This window comes from Canis lupus, chromosome 17 (genome assembly GCF_003254725.2).
Source record: "Canis lupus dingo isolate Sandy chromosome 17, ASM325472v2, whole genome shotgun sequence".
In the NCBI taxonomy this organism is placed as follows: Eukaryota; Metazoa; Chordata; class Mammalia; order Carnivora; family Canidae; genus Canis; species Canis lupus.
Genome location: NC_064259.1, coordinates 30,005,625 through 30,021,678, shown reverse-complemented (window position 1 = coordinate 30,021,678; position 16,054 = coordinate 30,005,625). Strand labels below are relative to the sequence as shown.

At 47.1% G+C, this 16,054-nt stretch overlaps 1 protein-coding gene across 3 annotated transcripts in view; it reads left to right on the top strand.

Moving 5' to 3' along the window:
• Positions 1–5,432: 5,432 nt before the first annotated feature.
• The window catches only part of CDC42EP3 (CDC42 effector protein 3), a 23,524-nt gene continuing 12,902 nt past the window's right edge, over positions 5,433–16,054 (top strand). For 2 of the 3 annotated variants that reach the window (XM_025454155.3, XM_049095497.1), the window contains exon 1: positions 5,475–5,612. The gene's annotated coding sequence lies outside the window, so the exon portion shown is untranslated. Of the gene's footprint in view, positions 5,613–16,054 lie in introns of all 3 variants that reach the window. The other variant, XM_035700553.2, reaches the window with a different exon arrangement.

Here is a 16,054-nt window from a genome sequence, read left to right as displayed (position 1 = left end):
CATCTTGTTTCTCGCTAACCCAGAACATTAACTTAAATGATCAACTGCATTTCCTGCTCATCTTATAATTACTGAAATAGCTCTGTAATGTTCATTTGGGCAAGTAGAAATTGGATGAACAAAGAAACTTTGACAATACAGAGTTAGGACTTGCTAGCAGGTATGCAAATGAGGAAGCTGCAGATAAAGAATTAGTTGGGATTGAAATCTTTATAAATCAAAAGTATCACTATTTGCATGACCTTGAATGAATCACAGACCTTCCTCAAATTCATTCATGAAAATACTGTTTTATCCAATATTGTGTGCCACGTATCTGTACTAAGCACTGAGGAGTCAATCATTCATTTGTTCAACAAATATTGAGTAAGTCTCTACCATGTGCCAAGCACTAATCAGATTGTTGGGATGAAGCAGTGAGTAAATTAGGCAAACTTACTGCCCTCATGGAGCTGATAGTAGAGTGGTGCGGGGTGGAGGAGGTAATTAACAAATAAATATATGGTATGTTGGGCATGGGGCGAAGGAGACAACCCACAAATAAATACACAATATGTTAAATGATAAGTGAAGAATAAAGGCAGTAAAGAGATAAAAAGGCCCACAGGTGACATTTGATATAGAATGTCCAGGAAGCTGCCATCTGAGCAGAGGCCTGATAAAAGCTAAGGAGGGAGGCATACAGCTATCTGGAGAAAGAGAACATCCCAAAGAGTACAACAGGAATGACTCATATACATGAGCCTTTTAAATTGCCTCTAGTCCCTTCTGGGACCAGGCTAAATGTGAGTTAACCATAAGGGCCTTTCCCTACCAGACGTGAACAAAACAACCGAAGAAGAGGAAGAAACCAGATGAACATAAAGGGTTTTGTAAAGCGAGGAAGGCGATATTAATGTAAGGTTAAGGCTTTTATTGGCCACGGGTTTCCAGGCAACAATCAAATATGCATCTATATTTGAAGGCCTTATCCACAAATAAAATTGGTGCTGTCTGAGTTTAAAAACTAATTCAAATGCCAAGACAGTCCTAGGATTTGGCAGGGTCTGCGAGTGACTGTCTAACCTGCCCAGAGCTACATACTAGGCCTGCGGTCTGCATGCTGATGTAGTCTCCCCATATACCATTTCCTGCTGCATTTGATTAGGCGAAATGATGTGACCTGAGGTTCTTTATTTACAAGGAAATCACTGGCTTGCAAATCCCTTAACTTTCACCAATTGTTCAACCAAATTCATTAGCCTTGGTTAGCTTTATTTCCAGGACGGGTGAAATTCTAATTGGGGAACAAGGAGGGGAATCCTTCAGCCACAGGGACATTCTTGTTCAGAATGTTCTAACCTTCCAACTTCTCTTACGTTTTGCCTTAACTCGAACTTAGGGGGATAATCGAGAACATACACACACAAATTCAGTCTGAATGTGGCATTTTGGAGGAAAGCCCCAGCTGAGTACACAAGAGTGTGTTTCAGCTTTGCTAGAAGAGAAATAGTTATGCATTATACATGGACTATAAAGACATTTTTTGTAAGCCTTACTTTTCAGTGTTTGAATTTTAGATCTTAAAATGTTCCATGTGTTTAGAATTTCTTGTTCAGCTATACTAAAGAAAAGTGGTCAAAAATTTGGTCTCAACATATGTGTGGCATATTTCAGGAATGTTTAATATATTGTTATTTCTGGAGCTATGGAGTTTGTGAACATGGCTTTTACATTCATTACTGGTTGTACTCATTTATTCGGTAAATATTTGTTGAGTACCTACTATGTGCCAGGTCCCGTTTTAGGTATAAGAGATGCAAGAACAAAGTCCACACATCAGAGGACACAGGCCATAAATGACTCTATAAATAAATATAATGTAATGTCAGGTAATGAAATTCTTCTTGCTTTAAGCCCAGGATGAGAATGTGGTAGAGATGCTGTTTTAGTGAAAAAATCTCTCCCCTGAAGTCTCATTTGAATAAAGACCTTAATGGATCATTTGGTTATCTGGGGAAGAAGTGTCCAAGCAGATGGAGTGCCCCAGGCACTGCTGGAGTTCCTGTAAAAGCCTGAAGGCCATGTGCAGTGAGTGAGAGGGATGGCTAGTAATCGGAAATGAGGTCTTACAGGAAACCATATGTCATAGCGTTCCTGGTGTTCCCGAAGTGAAAGGGCCACTGAGGCCAGTTTCATTTTCTGGAGGTTCAAACAATGAAAATAAATTGCAAGGAGAGATGGCTACCAAACAGTCTCATTAAATTTCACCTTATTGCATAGAAAAAAAAAATGCATGTTTAGTCTTTTATGTCTTGGGCCCATTTCTCTCTACGTTTCTCCTGCCTGAAATGCCCTTCGTGATTCCTCTCCCTATTTAATTTCTCCCATATTCCAAAGCATAATTTAAGCTCTGCTTCCTGTAAGGATGCCGATGGTGACAGGCTCTTCTGGGTCTGTGACTGGAGGCTTTTACGGAGGGCTTGCTCACCACCCATAGACTGATGTTCAGAGGAACTAGGAAGTTGAATGCTGAAGCACCGGTGTGTAGGGAAGTGCATGTGTTTCTTGGACAAGGGTATTCCTAAGTCCCATGAGATTTTTAAATGGATCTCTGATTTAAAAAGATTGAGAACCACTACTCTTGCCCAGTGCTTCTCAAACATCAAATGTGCACACGAACCCTCTACGTTTCATTACGATGAAGACTACAATTCAGTAGCCCTGGACTGAGGCTTGGTGCTGCTCTTCCCAGGGTCCCACGGCCACACTAGGTGGCAAAATGCTAGAATAATTCTAGCCAGCACTTGCCTGCATACAATGGCATGTTGCTCTGCCCCTCAAGTAGACTGCAGGTTTCTGGACAGCAAGGGTACTGCTGACAGTTCTTGGCTCTTCTCCTACGGTTGGGACTAAGAAAAATACCCACCATCGGGCCTGCCAGATGCTTGCTCTACAGATATGAGTGCATTAATTTAGCCTGATTAGAACATCTTCTGTATGTCCACTTTCTTAGTCTCTTAGGCTTCTAAGGTTATTCCCTCAAGTTTTCAAGGCTAAACTTTTCCGTAATGCAGAGCAGAATTCTAGAACCTCTAAAATCTTCCTCAAACTTCTTCTCTCCCCATAAATGAAATAAAAATCCACCAAACCTAAAAGCCTTCAGAGTTAGTATATGAAATGCACTCATTTGGAAGAATAATTCACTGTATATCTAAGGGGACTCACCCTGAGGATGTTCAGTATCAGGAAGACGGCTGGTACAAATAAATAATGAGAAGCATCAAAGAGACCAAGATAAATCAAATCAGCACCAGCAGCCCTAGAAGGGGCAGGTTCTGGATAAATTGTTTAGAGCTCAGAAATGACATCTTAGGAAGAGCAGAGAGGGAAAGTTTCTAGAAGGTGAGGAATGATGTAGAAAAGTGAAAATGGGGTTTTGGAATGAAATAGCTATCCCAAACAACCTGCCGTTCTATATTTGCACAAGCTGTAAAAGAAGCTATTTACTTAGTCATGTGGAAATAAAGTGTTTTTACCAGCAGCCAACTATAGAGCGAATGAAAAAGAAATTTTACACGTAAGACATATGTGTAAAGAATGCCTTTGTGTGTGCAAAAGGAATTTTTCATGTGGTACTTAATAAATATATACACATATTATTTGTACTTATAAAAATACCACATGCAATGAAAGCTATGCATAAATATTTATAAAAATCCCTTTATCTAAGTAGGCCAGTAACATTTAATATTTTTCAATAAATCCATACATAAAATATATACATTAGTGCCAAATGGAACATATATTTTGAAATATGAACCAAGTAAAACTCCGAGGAATCTGGAGTAAAATCCAGGTATCTGCCAAAGGAAACTTTGGAGTAGTTGTCATTTGAAGAAAAGAAACAACGCTGGGTCTCTTATCTTCCACGACTGTTTTGCTGGTCAGATTTCTAACATCTCTTCAGCTGAGTTTTGTATTTGACTTCCAGCCTCACGGCCATCTGACCTGCCAACTATTATTTTCTTTGAGGGTTTTACCACTCCACCCAAGCCTTCTGCTTTCCAGAGCAGTTTGCCTTTCCTTTTCCCTTTTCCCTTCACCTTAACGCAGCCCAGGGCTTCCAACGCGGCTCACGGTGCATCCTCTAAGGTTGCAGACCCGAGGGGGTGGGGTGCGCGGGGCGGGGGGCGGGGGGCGGGGGTGCGCGTCGCGGCGAGGACCTGAAGCTGACCGCGCTCGGGAAAGTCAAGGGCCTCTGCAGGGTATCTGCTTTGTGCCAGGATTTCCGTCCAACCCGAGAGTCCCAGGGCCCGGGCCAGGCCCGGAGCGCCCGACTCCCCTCCGACTCCCCTCCAACCCCCCTCCACCCCGGGGGGCTCCAGCCGCCTCCCCGGGCCGCCCGTGCGGGCTGGGACCTCGCAGCCGGAAAACACCGCCCTTTCCTGTCGCCTACTCGTTAACCCAGGCGGAGGACTCGAGAAGGAAGACGGAGACGGATTAAGAAAATTAATTAACCGGGTCCAGGGCGAGCCTGCGGGCGGAGGGGCGGGGCGCGCCGCGGCGGGCGCCGGGATGACCGGCGGGCGCAGGTGCCTCCCGGGGCCCAATTCTAGGCTCCCGGGCCGGCAGCTGCGCCACTTGCGCCGCGCGTCGGGGACAGCCGCCACCCGCCGGCCCCGGCTTCAGGCCGGTCTCTTTGGGGACCCCGCGGGAGAGGAAGCCCCTCCCCCGGGCTGGAAAAACCTGCGGCGTCGGCGGTTCGCGGGCCCCCTCGCTCAGCGGGCAGCCCCGGGCGTCGCCGGGACGCCCAATCCGCTCTCCGGGTTTTGGCAGCAGCTCCAAAGGGAGCGAGCGAGAAACCGACAAAACACGACCTGCCCCTGGAGCCGGGGGCCCGGGTGGCCGGGGGCCCCGGGGCTGGGCAGGGTCCGCGCGGTCGGGTGGCCGCGCCTCCTCCAGGGTCCCCCGCCCGCCGCGCCCGACTGGCCCGTGCGGACCGGGAGGGGTGGGCGCGAGGTGTAGTGCAGGTGTCCGGGCGCGGGCGGGGCCCCTTTGTCCTCGGGCACCGGGGAGCCAGCACCCCGGGGGCGCTCTTTGCAGCAAGCGTCCCGCGACCTCCCTTTGTGCCAAGGGAGCGGGGCGCCGCTGCTCGGGCCCAAGCGGCCCCCCTGCGGGCGGCGCCAGCGCGGTAACAATGGGCGCCCCTTGTACTCGGGGGCGCGCGGGCGTGCGGCGACCGACCCCCGCGCGCCCCGCCCGGCCCCCGCGCAGGTACCGCGGCCGCGCGCGCCCTCCGGCCCGGCCCGCCCCGGCCCGCCCCCCGCGCCGCCGGCCCCGCCCCGAGCGCCCCGCCCTTCGCAGGTTCAGCTCCGCGGCCGGTCGCCGCGCGCACAGTCGGGCTCGCACCTTCCCTGGCGGCGGCGGCGGCGGCGGCGGCGGCGGCGGCCCCGGCGTGGGCTCGGAGGCGGGCGGCGGGGCTGCAGCGGGGGCAGAGCCTGGACGCCCGCCGCCTCGGGCGCCCTCTCGCCCACTCCCCGTGCCCGGCGCTGCGAGGTGCGGCCGGGTCCGCGGGCCGGGGCTGCGCGGGTCCCGCTCTGGGGCCGCGGCTGGGATCGTCGGGGTGGCCGGTGAGTTGCTGCCTGCCCGGGGCGCCTTCCTCCTTGCCCGAGAGCGGCTCGGATCCGCGGTGGTGGCCGCTTCCGGCGTGCGCGGGGCGCTCCGAGCGCGTCGCCTTCCCGGCTGGTGTCTCAGGGACCCCAGGGGACCTAAAGCAAACCGGGAGGGGTTCGGGCGGCGCGGCCGAGACGCGGGGCCCCTCCGTCCGCGGCCACCGCTTTCCAGGGCGGGGCTGCACGGCTGCACTGCACCCGCCGAGCTATTGACAGCCATTCTGGGCGCGGATTGCGTTTTTCCATCGGAGAACAAACCGCACATGGCCGCCGCTCCGCTCCCGTCGTGGGTGGGCACCAGGGCCGCACATGGGTGCCCCGTGCCGCTCTGCCGGGGCAGTGCCCGCCGGGTGCCCTCGCCCCCCTTGACACGGGGGCACTGGCTGCAGCTCCATCCAACCTGCAGGTCTGGCTGTTTAATTTTTTTTTTTTTTTTTTTTTTGTGGTTTCTGAACAGCTGAACCGTTTTCAAGATTTTTTTTTTTTTTCTTTCTCCTTGAAACTGTCTTGACACAGACAAGTATCAGACATGTGAGGACGAATGGATCTGGCCAGTCATTTTTTTGTTATGAATTATTGTACTCCATCCTCCTCTCGACTTTGGGAGGCATGTGTTTCATCTTATAAATAGAAAGTAGCATATTTTTTGGCAGGACCTCCTTTATACTGTACAGTCTAGGAGAGGTCAGTTTAAAAATAAATATGCACTTGAATGTTGAATTACCGAGAGCCAGGCTGTGGCTGGGACAAGCTGCGTGGACAGCAGCATCAAAGCCCGAAGCGCAGCTGTGTTGAAAAGAGTAAAAGCCCCAGAGTGCAGCCCAGGCTGACAGTCAAGTAATTACATTTTGTTTAAAAAGAAAAAAAAAAAAAAGAAAAGTGAGTGAATTAAAATGAGGGCGGGAAGAGGAATGTCAGGAGGGTATTGCAACATGAATCTTTCCAGCCCTTGTGTATTTGGGGGAGTCGCTGCTTATGTGTCCTGAGGGTGTAGGGGGTTCTGGGGAGGGAGGTGCTGGGAAGGAGGAGGGAATTGATGAATGTGTTAGGGAGACAAAGATTTCCTCCCCACCCCCAACTTTTAGGCCTCACAATATTCAAGAGTTTCTTGGGGGTGCTGCCTTTTAAAGAGAAGGAGGAATTAGGAGTGCAGCAGATGTCTGTATTTGAATAGCAAAGCCAGTCTTGGAGACTCCCCCCCCCCCCCCCCCACATCACAGGGAGACAAAAGGCTCAACGTGAAGCTGTGATGATGCCCCAGGGGTATCCCTAAGGTGATTTAAAAGATTCCCTATAATGTTCTAACTTAGGAAAGATCTTGTGTCTAACAACCAAGAAATGCAACTTCTCCTTTTTTTTCTGGACGGTTCTAGAGGTCTTCTCTTTGACACCACCTGTAATTTGTATGGGCTCTGATTGACAGTTAAAGAATAAGCTAGACTGTATGTGTGTGACACAAACCCTTTTCAGTATAGATTTAAACGTTCAAGAGATAAGTTGGGGCAGTTGTGAAATGTTCAGCATTGTCACATGTGGAAGAAGGGATAGCAGGTATTTTATAGTCAAAGAATGGTTGAAAGTTCTTCTTAAGTCTCCCAAAGAATGTAGATTTCCCAATGGGCCTCACTCACTGAACGAAAAACACTGAGTACCAGCCTCTGGGCTCTCAGATAAGAACTTTACAGAAATTTGGATGTGTTTCTGGATCCATGGCAGTTTCTGTTTTCCAGTGGTATCATCTGCAAGAGATTTACATTATGAATTCCATGATTGGAACATGGTGCTGTGGCTGTGGCAGCAGCTACAGACGTGAAATAAGATGAGCTCCCCCTTCCCTCCAAATCTGAGCAGTGAAATTCTGTTTTCTATCTGAATGTAACATGTAAAGACAGCTAAAGTAAGGAGTGTTGCTCTTTCTTTCTTTCTTTTGCTTTTCATTGCAAATCTAAATGTGCAAGAGAAGTAAATACAAAGCCCTAAAAATTATTGCTGGAGTGCTCACATGAGCTAGTTTGTCTATCTGCTGTCCAGCTTTTCCTTTAATGTGGTGTATTGTTTTATGTCCAACATGTTCACAAAAGCTGCCCTTTTTTGCTTCTAGAATTCATGGTATTCAATGGCAGTGGGGATAAAGTTGTTTTAACCTATATCACCCAAAGATTTTTACCAGGCCATAAATTTTTCACAAGCTCCGTGCCCAGTAGCCATAGCATTTGTCCAATGGGTACAGTACAATTCATAATCTGAAGGCACCCTCCAGAAAGACTGCTCTGATGTTTTCCTTTTAATTATTAAAATTCTTATTTTTGGTCTAATTTCATTTCAGCCTGGCCTAATTTCTTTCTAACCAGAATCCTGTGGACCTGATTACTTATTGATTAAATAAGAACTTCGGTCTATTTTTAAATGCCATACATTTGCCAGAGAACAAGGATAGCCAGGTACAAAATCTCCTTTACCAAGTGAATTCTGCTATTACATCACATTGTTCAGGACTTTGGATGATAAAGGCACTTCCTACATGGGGCCTGTTGTAAATGCCAAGCACTCTGTTCAGCCCTTTACCTCGATTTAACTCATCTATTTCTAGCAATCATGCTGTGAAGGAAAACTGTTAATATCCTCTTTTTATAGATGTGGAAGCTGAGGGCAGACCTGTTCTGTACTTGACCAAAATTACAGTAAAAGGAACCTACCTAAATATGCATATGCAATTTAATTGGCATGCAGGAGTGGCTAATCCTGCATGAATGTCAGCACCTCTTTAGGGTAGGGAGATGAGGAGAAAACCCTGAGGTTAAGAAGCCTCACTGAGTCAGGCTGCCCTGGGCTTATAGCCTGTCTCTGGCACTTAATACCTGTGCGACTTGGAGCAAATTACTTATTGCATACCTCAGTTTAACAATTATAAAATAGAGGTAATAATATTACAATGAGAGTGAAATGAATTAAAAAAAAAATGTAATGCACTGACAAGTACCCGGTCCAGAATAAGCACAAAAAAGGTTGATGCTTTCATTTTTTTTCCTAGGTGCTTAATACTGGCTCTCTTGCTTAATATCCATAACTACTCTTTGAGGTAGATAGTATTGTTATGTTCAGGATGAGAACGCAGCCTCAGAAATGTTTAGTGACTTGGCCAAGGCCACACAGCTGAGTAAGTAGCAGAATTAGGTTTGAATTCAGGTCTAATTGACCTTGTACTAAATACCACACCCCCACCACTAGGGAGAAGGGGCAAGGAGGCTCTTAAATCTGACTCTTCTGAGGGTTTTTGGCTTCTGGCAGAGAACTCATTTCGTAGTACTCTCTATTCAAAGGAAGATGGCAGTAATTGCCAGCCCAGGGGAATACCATATGAATGGTTTCATTTTTGAAAATAGTTTAATCTCACAGGTATAGCAACAGTCTTCTTCTGCAGTGGACCCAGCTTCAAACTGCTAGAATTAACCTGAGCGTTTCATTTATACCATAAATGAAGAGATTTGCTACATGAAAACGTAGGACTAAGAAATGAAGAGGAAAAAAAGAACCCTGCAACATCCAGGAGCAGAGAATTTCCGGGGCCAGGGATGAAGTGGAGTGCAGTGTGGACCACATCCTTGCATTCAAGTTTTGAAGAACCAGGGCTTGCAGGTGTCCCGTAACCAGGCTGGATGCTCACCTCCTTCAGGCCAGTGACCACATCCACAGGGCCTGGTCCTGTCATCCCCTGGCACTAGTGGACTTTAATTCGTGTTTCATAAAGACACTGCTTCAGGAGGTGCTAAGCAAGTGGCAGGAGCCGCCAATAAGCTGGGCAGGAAGGTTCTGTCCTTGGTGGAAGTCAGGCCTCATTACAGTTCCACTGCACATGCCCAGGGTCCTGCCAGATAAGCTTCTGGTATGACAGATAGAGCAAGGAGGCCTGGGAAACCTACCAGAGGTGCCCTGGATAACCCGTGGGGGCTGGCCTGGCCTCCGCTGTCTTGGACTTGTGGGATTGTGATTAGCTGGGGGAGGCTGCTCAGACCGAAGTAGGGGTTCTGGAAAGTGTGGCCCAGAATAACTCAGGTTAACTCAAAACCAAGAGCAGTAGCCTTTGAGCTGTCCGCCTCCATTTGGAATCTGCCCTTCTCCTGCCCCGTTTAAAGGTTACAAAACAAAACAGTACCCCCACAAACCAGAATAAATAATATAAATAGCCAAATAGTTTTACAGCAATAGTCTGGTATGTTTCTTTTCTTTAAAAAAAAAAAAAAGAAAAGAAAAGAATGCCTTCCTTGGCCTTGATACATTTCTTCAATGCCAAGTTCACCAGTGTCTCATGATGATGGGCTGAGTTCGACAGTACCTCTGGTGGAAAAGCCATTTTTAAAATGAAACCACAGTTTTATAATATGAATCTTGATAGTTTAATAGTTCTGTTTCTGAATAGCCAAGCAAACTGATGAATTTGAAAGCTAGTGAGTTCCAAATTAGTATTTGATGAATCCTTATTGTTCACCCACGTCATGGATTAATAGTAGAATCCTTGAGTCTCAAATTTGAGATCAGAAGAACTTGCTTTCAGTGATTTGGGTTTTGTTTGCATATGAAAAAGTCATTATTCACCTTCTAGCTTTTGGTTCTTTGTTAAACCCTGTTGCAGTGGTAATACATCTGCAGTGAGCTAGTATAGCACCACATAACTCTACCCTGAGGTAGGAATAGCATCAGAAAAGGATTCTATGGGAAACTAGTTTGATTAAGGTCCCTTTCTGCAGGACTTTCCAGACCATTTAATATGTCACTGTGTTCGGTGAATCTCCACAGGGAGACGATGTCCAGAGTCTCTCAAATCATTAGCCCACAGAGCAGCTGGTGGGGTTAGTCTGGCAGGAAACACACTCTGGGAGTAATTGAGCCAGAGACAGAAGCCACACACTGCAGCCTGCCCTCCAGAGCAGAAGAAACCCAAGGATGAAGAGATTAGAGAACCATAGGGTTAGAGCCAGCCACAAAAACACACTAGAAGATGTAAGCACCCCTGTCATTTTGGTATTTGATTAAATTAATGCAAAACCGAAGGAAACCATCACAAAGGTCCTGGATGTGAGACAATCGGTTCTGGTCTTAGCACTGATCCAGGTGTAATGGACTTTAGGGTCTTTCTCTCATCTCTTCAGTGAGGCGTTTGGTGCTGGATCACCTCTAGCTGTAGCATCCAGGGAGCCCAGATCAGTGACATCTATCAGCATAGCACTCTTAACTACTAATAGTATAAAACCCTGGGTTAAAAAACAGACCAGTGCAGATCTGCAGCAAAGCAACCTGAGCCAGTGTGCAAGGCAGAGAACTTCAAAGTCAAGTCTCTATTTAGACAGCTTACACGTTCGGGAATCTGTCATGTTCTGGTGACAGCTCGAAGGTCATATTTGTGGACACATCACACCAATGATAAATCACTGTGTGTTTAGTTGAAAAAGACCTGTTCTGTTCAAATTCATTATAATCATTTTGGCTACACACATTTTTTAAACAAGGCTTTTTTGGCTTAATGTGGCTTTGCTATTTAGAACATATTTGATTTCTTTCCCTTTTAATTAATTTACTTTCTTAACTTTTTTTTTTTTTTTTTTTTGCCAAGGGTCAGTTCAGACACATAACATTGATTTTAACACAGCAGGAGACAAGGCTCTAAGCCCTTGACTGAGCGGCTGTGTCACAAGGCACACCCCGACCCTTCTCTGGGTTGGCTGTGCCCCTTCATCTGTGAAGCAGGGGAAGGGGAGGGATGTGGGTGCAGAGGAAGCAGATGGACTTTTTCCAGACTCTTCTCTAGCTCTGGACTGCTGTCAGTCTCTTACTCCTTCTCCCCTTGTAGCAGAGGCATTTCCACAGTGTCTTATATTTTGAATTCTAATACTTAACTGCATGTAAAAGATCATTTATTGCCGGCTCCTTGAAAGTAGGGACTGAGCTTAGTTTATATCAGCTTTCTTTTCTTTTCTTTTCTTTTACTTTACTTTACTTTATTTTATTTTATTTTTTTATTTTTTTATTATTATTTTTTTTATATCAGCTTTCATCTTCTTCCAGCAGACCTAACGGAAAAGTAGACAGTCTCGTCCTAGCCTGTGACATGATTCTGCCTATGGCATGGTCTTCTCTTCGTGTTGTCAGGCCAGAAGTCATTTTCACTTAGCAGCACATTCAAATCCTGCTCTAGTCAAGTTACCCTTTCCCAGGCTACAGACTGTTCACATCCCCAGGGAGGCACCTCGGGTCCTTCGGTCTGGTGGTGAGGATGATGCAAGGTGCTCTGAGAAGCAGGCTGGCACCAGATCTTCCTGTGAGTCTTCTTGGCGGGGGAGCTCCACCTGTGCCAGAGCTCTCTCGCGCCCAGGTGCCATGGTGGCTGCTCGTGCCCTGTGTCAGCCCAGGACTGAGGCGAGTAAGGTCCTTGTGTGGGAGCCTCTGATCCCAACCAGGGGCTGGACAAAGGCAGCCTCTCTCTCCGAAGCCCACTTCTCACTGCGTCCGTCAGCTCGAGCCACCTGTGCCAGTGTGTGCGTGTCATAGCACCAAATTGCAAAGTGTTTTCTTGCCCTCAGATGGCTTCAGAGTGCAGTGTCTTCCACAGTAATGTTGATTTTTTTGGCTTCCTGTAAGTTTAGTATGAAGTTTCTGTTCACGGGTGGATTTTGTTCTGTCTTCCTGGTGGGGAAACCTCTGGCCGTGGCCTGCCCTGAGGGGGCAGGTGGGGCTTCCCTTGCCAGCCAGGTGGATGCTGCCTGGCAAGTCCCTGGGGCAGCGTGGGGAGGGAAACGGTCCGGGACTTCTTTCCAAGTCCAGTTTTTTCTCAGAATGAGGAATTATGCTTGGAACCAACACATCTGGGGGGCTTTCACACTACTTAAACAATCAGGTTACGTACATGACCAGATCCCAAGGAAATAAGATTGGAGAAACATCCCAACAGTGAACCTGCAGCCTGTCTTGCTCTAGTTTCTTGGAATAATTAGTAATAGTTGCTGATTTGCCAGCTCACAGCCTAAAGGAACTTTGTCAAGCGGTACGTGTGTTTTCTCCTCCCGAGAAGACATTACTACTGTCCCCACTGTGTGGATAAGTACGCTGAGGCTCCCAGAGAAAATTACTGGCATTGCTTTGCACCCTTAATTTGGTACCGAGAAGGATGGGAATAGATGATGAACATTTTATAAGCTGGTAACCAGTATTTTGACTCTAAGGGCAGTCTTAGTGAACTTTCTTAAAAAGTATTTTTTTTTTCCTTAAAATTCCCTGGACACCAGATGTTTCTGCAGACATAGAATCACAGACCCTAACAACATCTCATAGATGGAAGGGGTCCTTGTTTCAGGCCACCCTCTCGTTCTGACAAGATGAAACTCAGGCCCCAAGAGTTGAATGACAGAAAACACGAGTCCTCCTTCTTGGCCCAGTCTCCCTCAAACTTCTTTTTTCTACCCAAAGCAAAGAAAGAAAATATAAACCTGGTATATTAACAGATTTTAGATCTTTCTTTCTTTCTTTCTTTCTTTCTTTCTTTCTTTCTTTCTTTCTTCTTTCTTTCTTTCTTTCTTTTTTTTTGTGAAAGAGGAGGAAAGGAGGGGTAGAAGTTGGCCCTACGCCGTGAAGAACCCCTGTCGTAAAGTACCTCATCTGTAATACTGAGGACAGATAAATCTCACACACAAGTCTCTGATTGTCTCAGCCTGTATGTCAGCCTGTATGTCAGCGTAGCTGGCACACCCTGGCCAGGGACGGCTCCTTTAAGTTAGGAGTGTGGCCTCCGGGCCAGCTACCCTAACTTCCCCGGGCAGGAATGCGTCCTCCCCCCGCCCCCCACCCCTGGAATCCTGACTCCAGATCTCAGACTCAGCGGGGAAAGCCTCTCCCTTTCTTCAAGCTGATTAACTCGAGTTGTTTTAGACTCCTTCCTCAGACACAGCCCCACCTGGCCTCGCTATGAACTTGCATCACATGCCTTGTTCTTTCCTTGGGACCCTCCAGATTCCCTCTCACCTGACAGTTTACCAGACATTTAAAGAAAATAGCTAGAGGCCCTGAGCAGTTTTCTTTATCTGATCAGTAACGCGCTTGATCCATTTTCCCAACTCCAGGAAGTCCCCACTTGTTCTCAAGACAGAGAGAAGTTGCCTCTGGAGAGGAAAGGACGCTTGCTTGTACGCTTATAGGAGAGGCCAGCCCCACATCAGAGGAAGAAATGATCCTCGGAGCAGGCTGGTGGTGGGGACCCCTTCCAGTGGTGGAGATGGTTCACAGGGTGGACACACAAACCATTTTATTGCTGACTGCTGCGGATAGCATTTAAGGAGAAAATGAAAGTTGGTTTTTTGTCAATAGCATGCTTCGCCTACTTCATTTGAATTTCAGGGGATGCTCTGGCTTTTCATTTGGTATGAAGATGATGGTTTGTGTTGTGCAGCACTCAGCTCTGGTAGGCACCTGTAAGAGAAGCAGGCTTGGAGTAATTGTCTCAATTTCCAGAGCAGATAGCTGGCACCCATGTGTGTCTGGAGTTCTAGAAGGATCATGCAAGCTTGGCAGCAAGTTTTAGGCCAGCTGTCTTCTCCCCTCAGGCTAGAACCACAGTGAGAGAGCCCTGTCTGCTGTTTTGTTTGCCAGGATATTCATTCATTCAATAAGTATTTTTCTTATGTGCTCTCTGTGCTAGTCCCAGTTAATACTTAAAGCAATCCTTTCCTGTAGAATGTCCATCATACTTTTGTCAGGTTTCTTTGTACCTCTTGGGCCAAATGATCCAAATTTTCCCCCTTAACCCATTTCCTTTTGAAAAGAAAGGTCAGGAGAGCGAGCTCATAGTTTCTCCAGGGCCTCCATATAACTAGCGAGTCTGCATTCAGGGAAACATATTGTCAATTTATTCTTGAGTCTTGCCCGTTTCTCTGAGACGCTATTTGCACATTGCAGTCAAGGATAGAAGCCCTTTCCCTCTCAAACAGCATGATAACAAATATTCTTTGCCTTAATCCCAAAGATCTCTAAAAGCCTGCAGAATTACTGGGGCTTGCAGTGATAGGCTGTGAGATTCTTAGCCTACATGGATAGAGAAAGGTTAAAATGTCTTACAGGTGGAAACAAGGAAAGAAAGCCTTTGCACAAGAGGCCACTGCTCCATTGTTTAATGATTTTATTTATTTATTTTCCCGTAGGACTCATAGAAAGACTCCATCATGCATTTTCAGCAGGCTGGGCAGGGAAGGAAGTGCAAGGCAGTCTCTTTCAAACTCTCCTATTTGTTCATTCAACAAACATTTGTTCAGTGCCAACTCTGAATTAAATCTAGTTGTCTCTCTCCCAAAGAAGGCAGCCTCGTAGGAGACTCAGTAGTGATTACAGTATAATGTGACATTTGGTGGGTTTGAGGTATAAGCAAGGTATAAGAGAGGCCATGGGGAGCTAGTGGGAAATATGAGCTGCAGGGGTGGGCAGGACCCAGACTGCAAAACCCAGCCTCACAGGAGTCATTTTATAACCAGGCTGTTGGGTGGGCCTGGGTTGAAGACTGAGAGTGATTAGGTCACTTGGGCACAGTAGCTGGCTAACTCTAGGAGACAAGGTTGGAGGCAGGAGACAGATGGGGAGGCCAATACCCTTATGCTGGAGAGTGATCTCGAGGGCTAGAAAAGGCTGAGACAGTGGGATTGGCGATGGGAGATATCAGTGGGCCTTGATGTGAAGAACACGGCAGGGGAAGAAGTAGGGGTGACAACCGGGTTTTGGAGTTGGGTGACTTCCTGCCCTTTACTGAGAGGACAGTACAGGAGGCCTATACCAGGGTAGGCAGGAGGAAAGATGGTACAGCCTGTGGGCTGGGTTGAACAGGAAGTGCCTGGGGGGAGCCAGGTGAAGTCTAAAAAACTAGGGGAGAAAAGCCTGATGCTATTTGTGAAGGAGCAGGGTTTTTTTTAGTATGTATTTTCTAATTTCCAGTCCACTGTCTACTGATACTAGTGTGCACAGTAAGCCCTTGGGCACACAACCAGCTCCCCTGTGAGCCAAATGCTACACAGCTCCCAAACTTGTCGGGAGCCTATCCAAGGAGAAAAATCCACTGGCCGTGTTGATTGTTACAGCATTGTCAAAGGTTTCCAGTAGCTCACTTTTGATTTCTTTAAAATCTTGTCATCGGCTGGCCCTGGTCTACAGAGCTACCTTGAGTAGTTAACTTGAGAGTTAAGTTATGTGGGCTAAAGACACTGATGTGGAAGTTATTGTTAGAGGGGAAAGTTGAAGCCACGTGCATGGTTGTGATTACAGGGGGAATTGTTGAGGGTTGGGGGGATCGACAACAACCATCCAACCCTGTGGAAATGCCATATCTAAGGTAGGGGCTCAGACTTTCGCTGAGGGGTAAGTTCATATTTTAG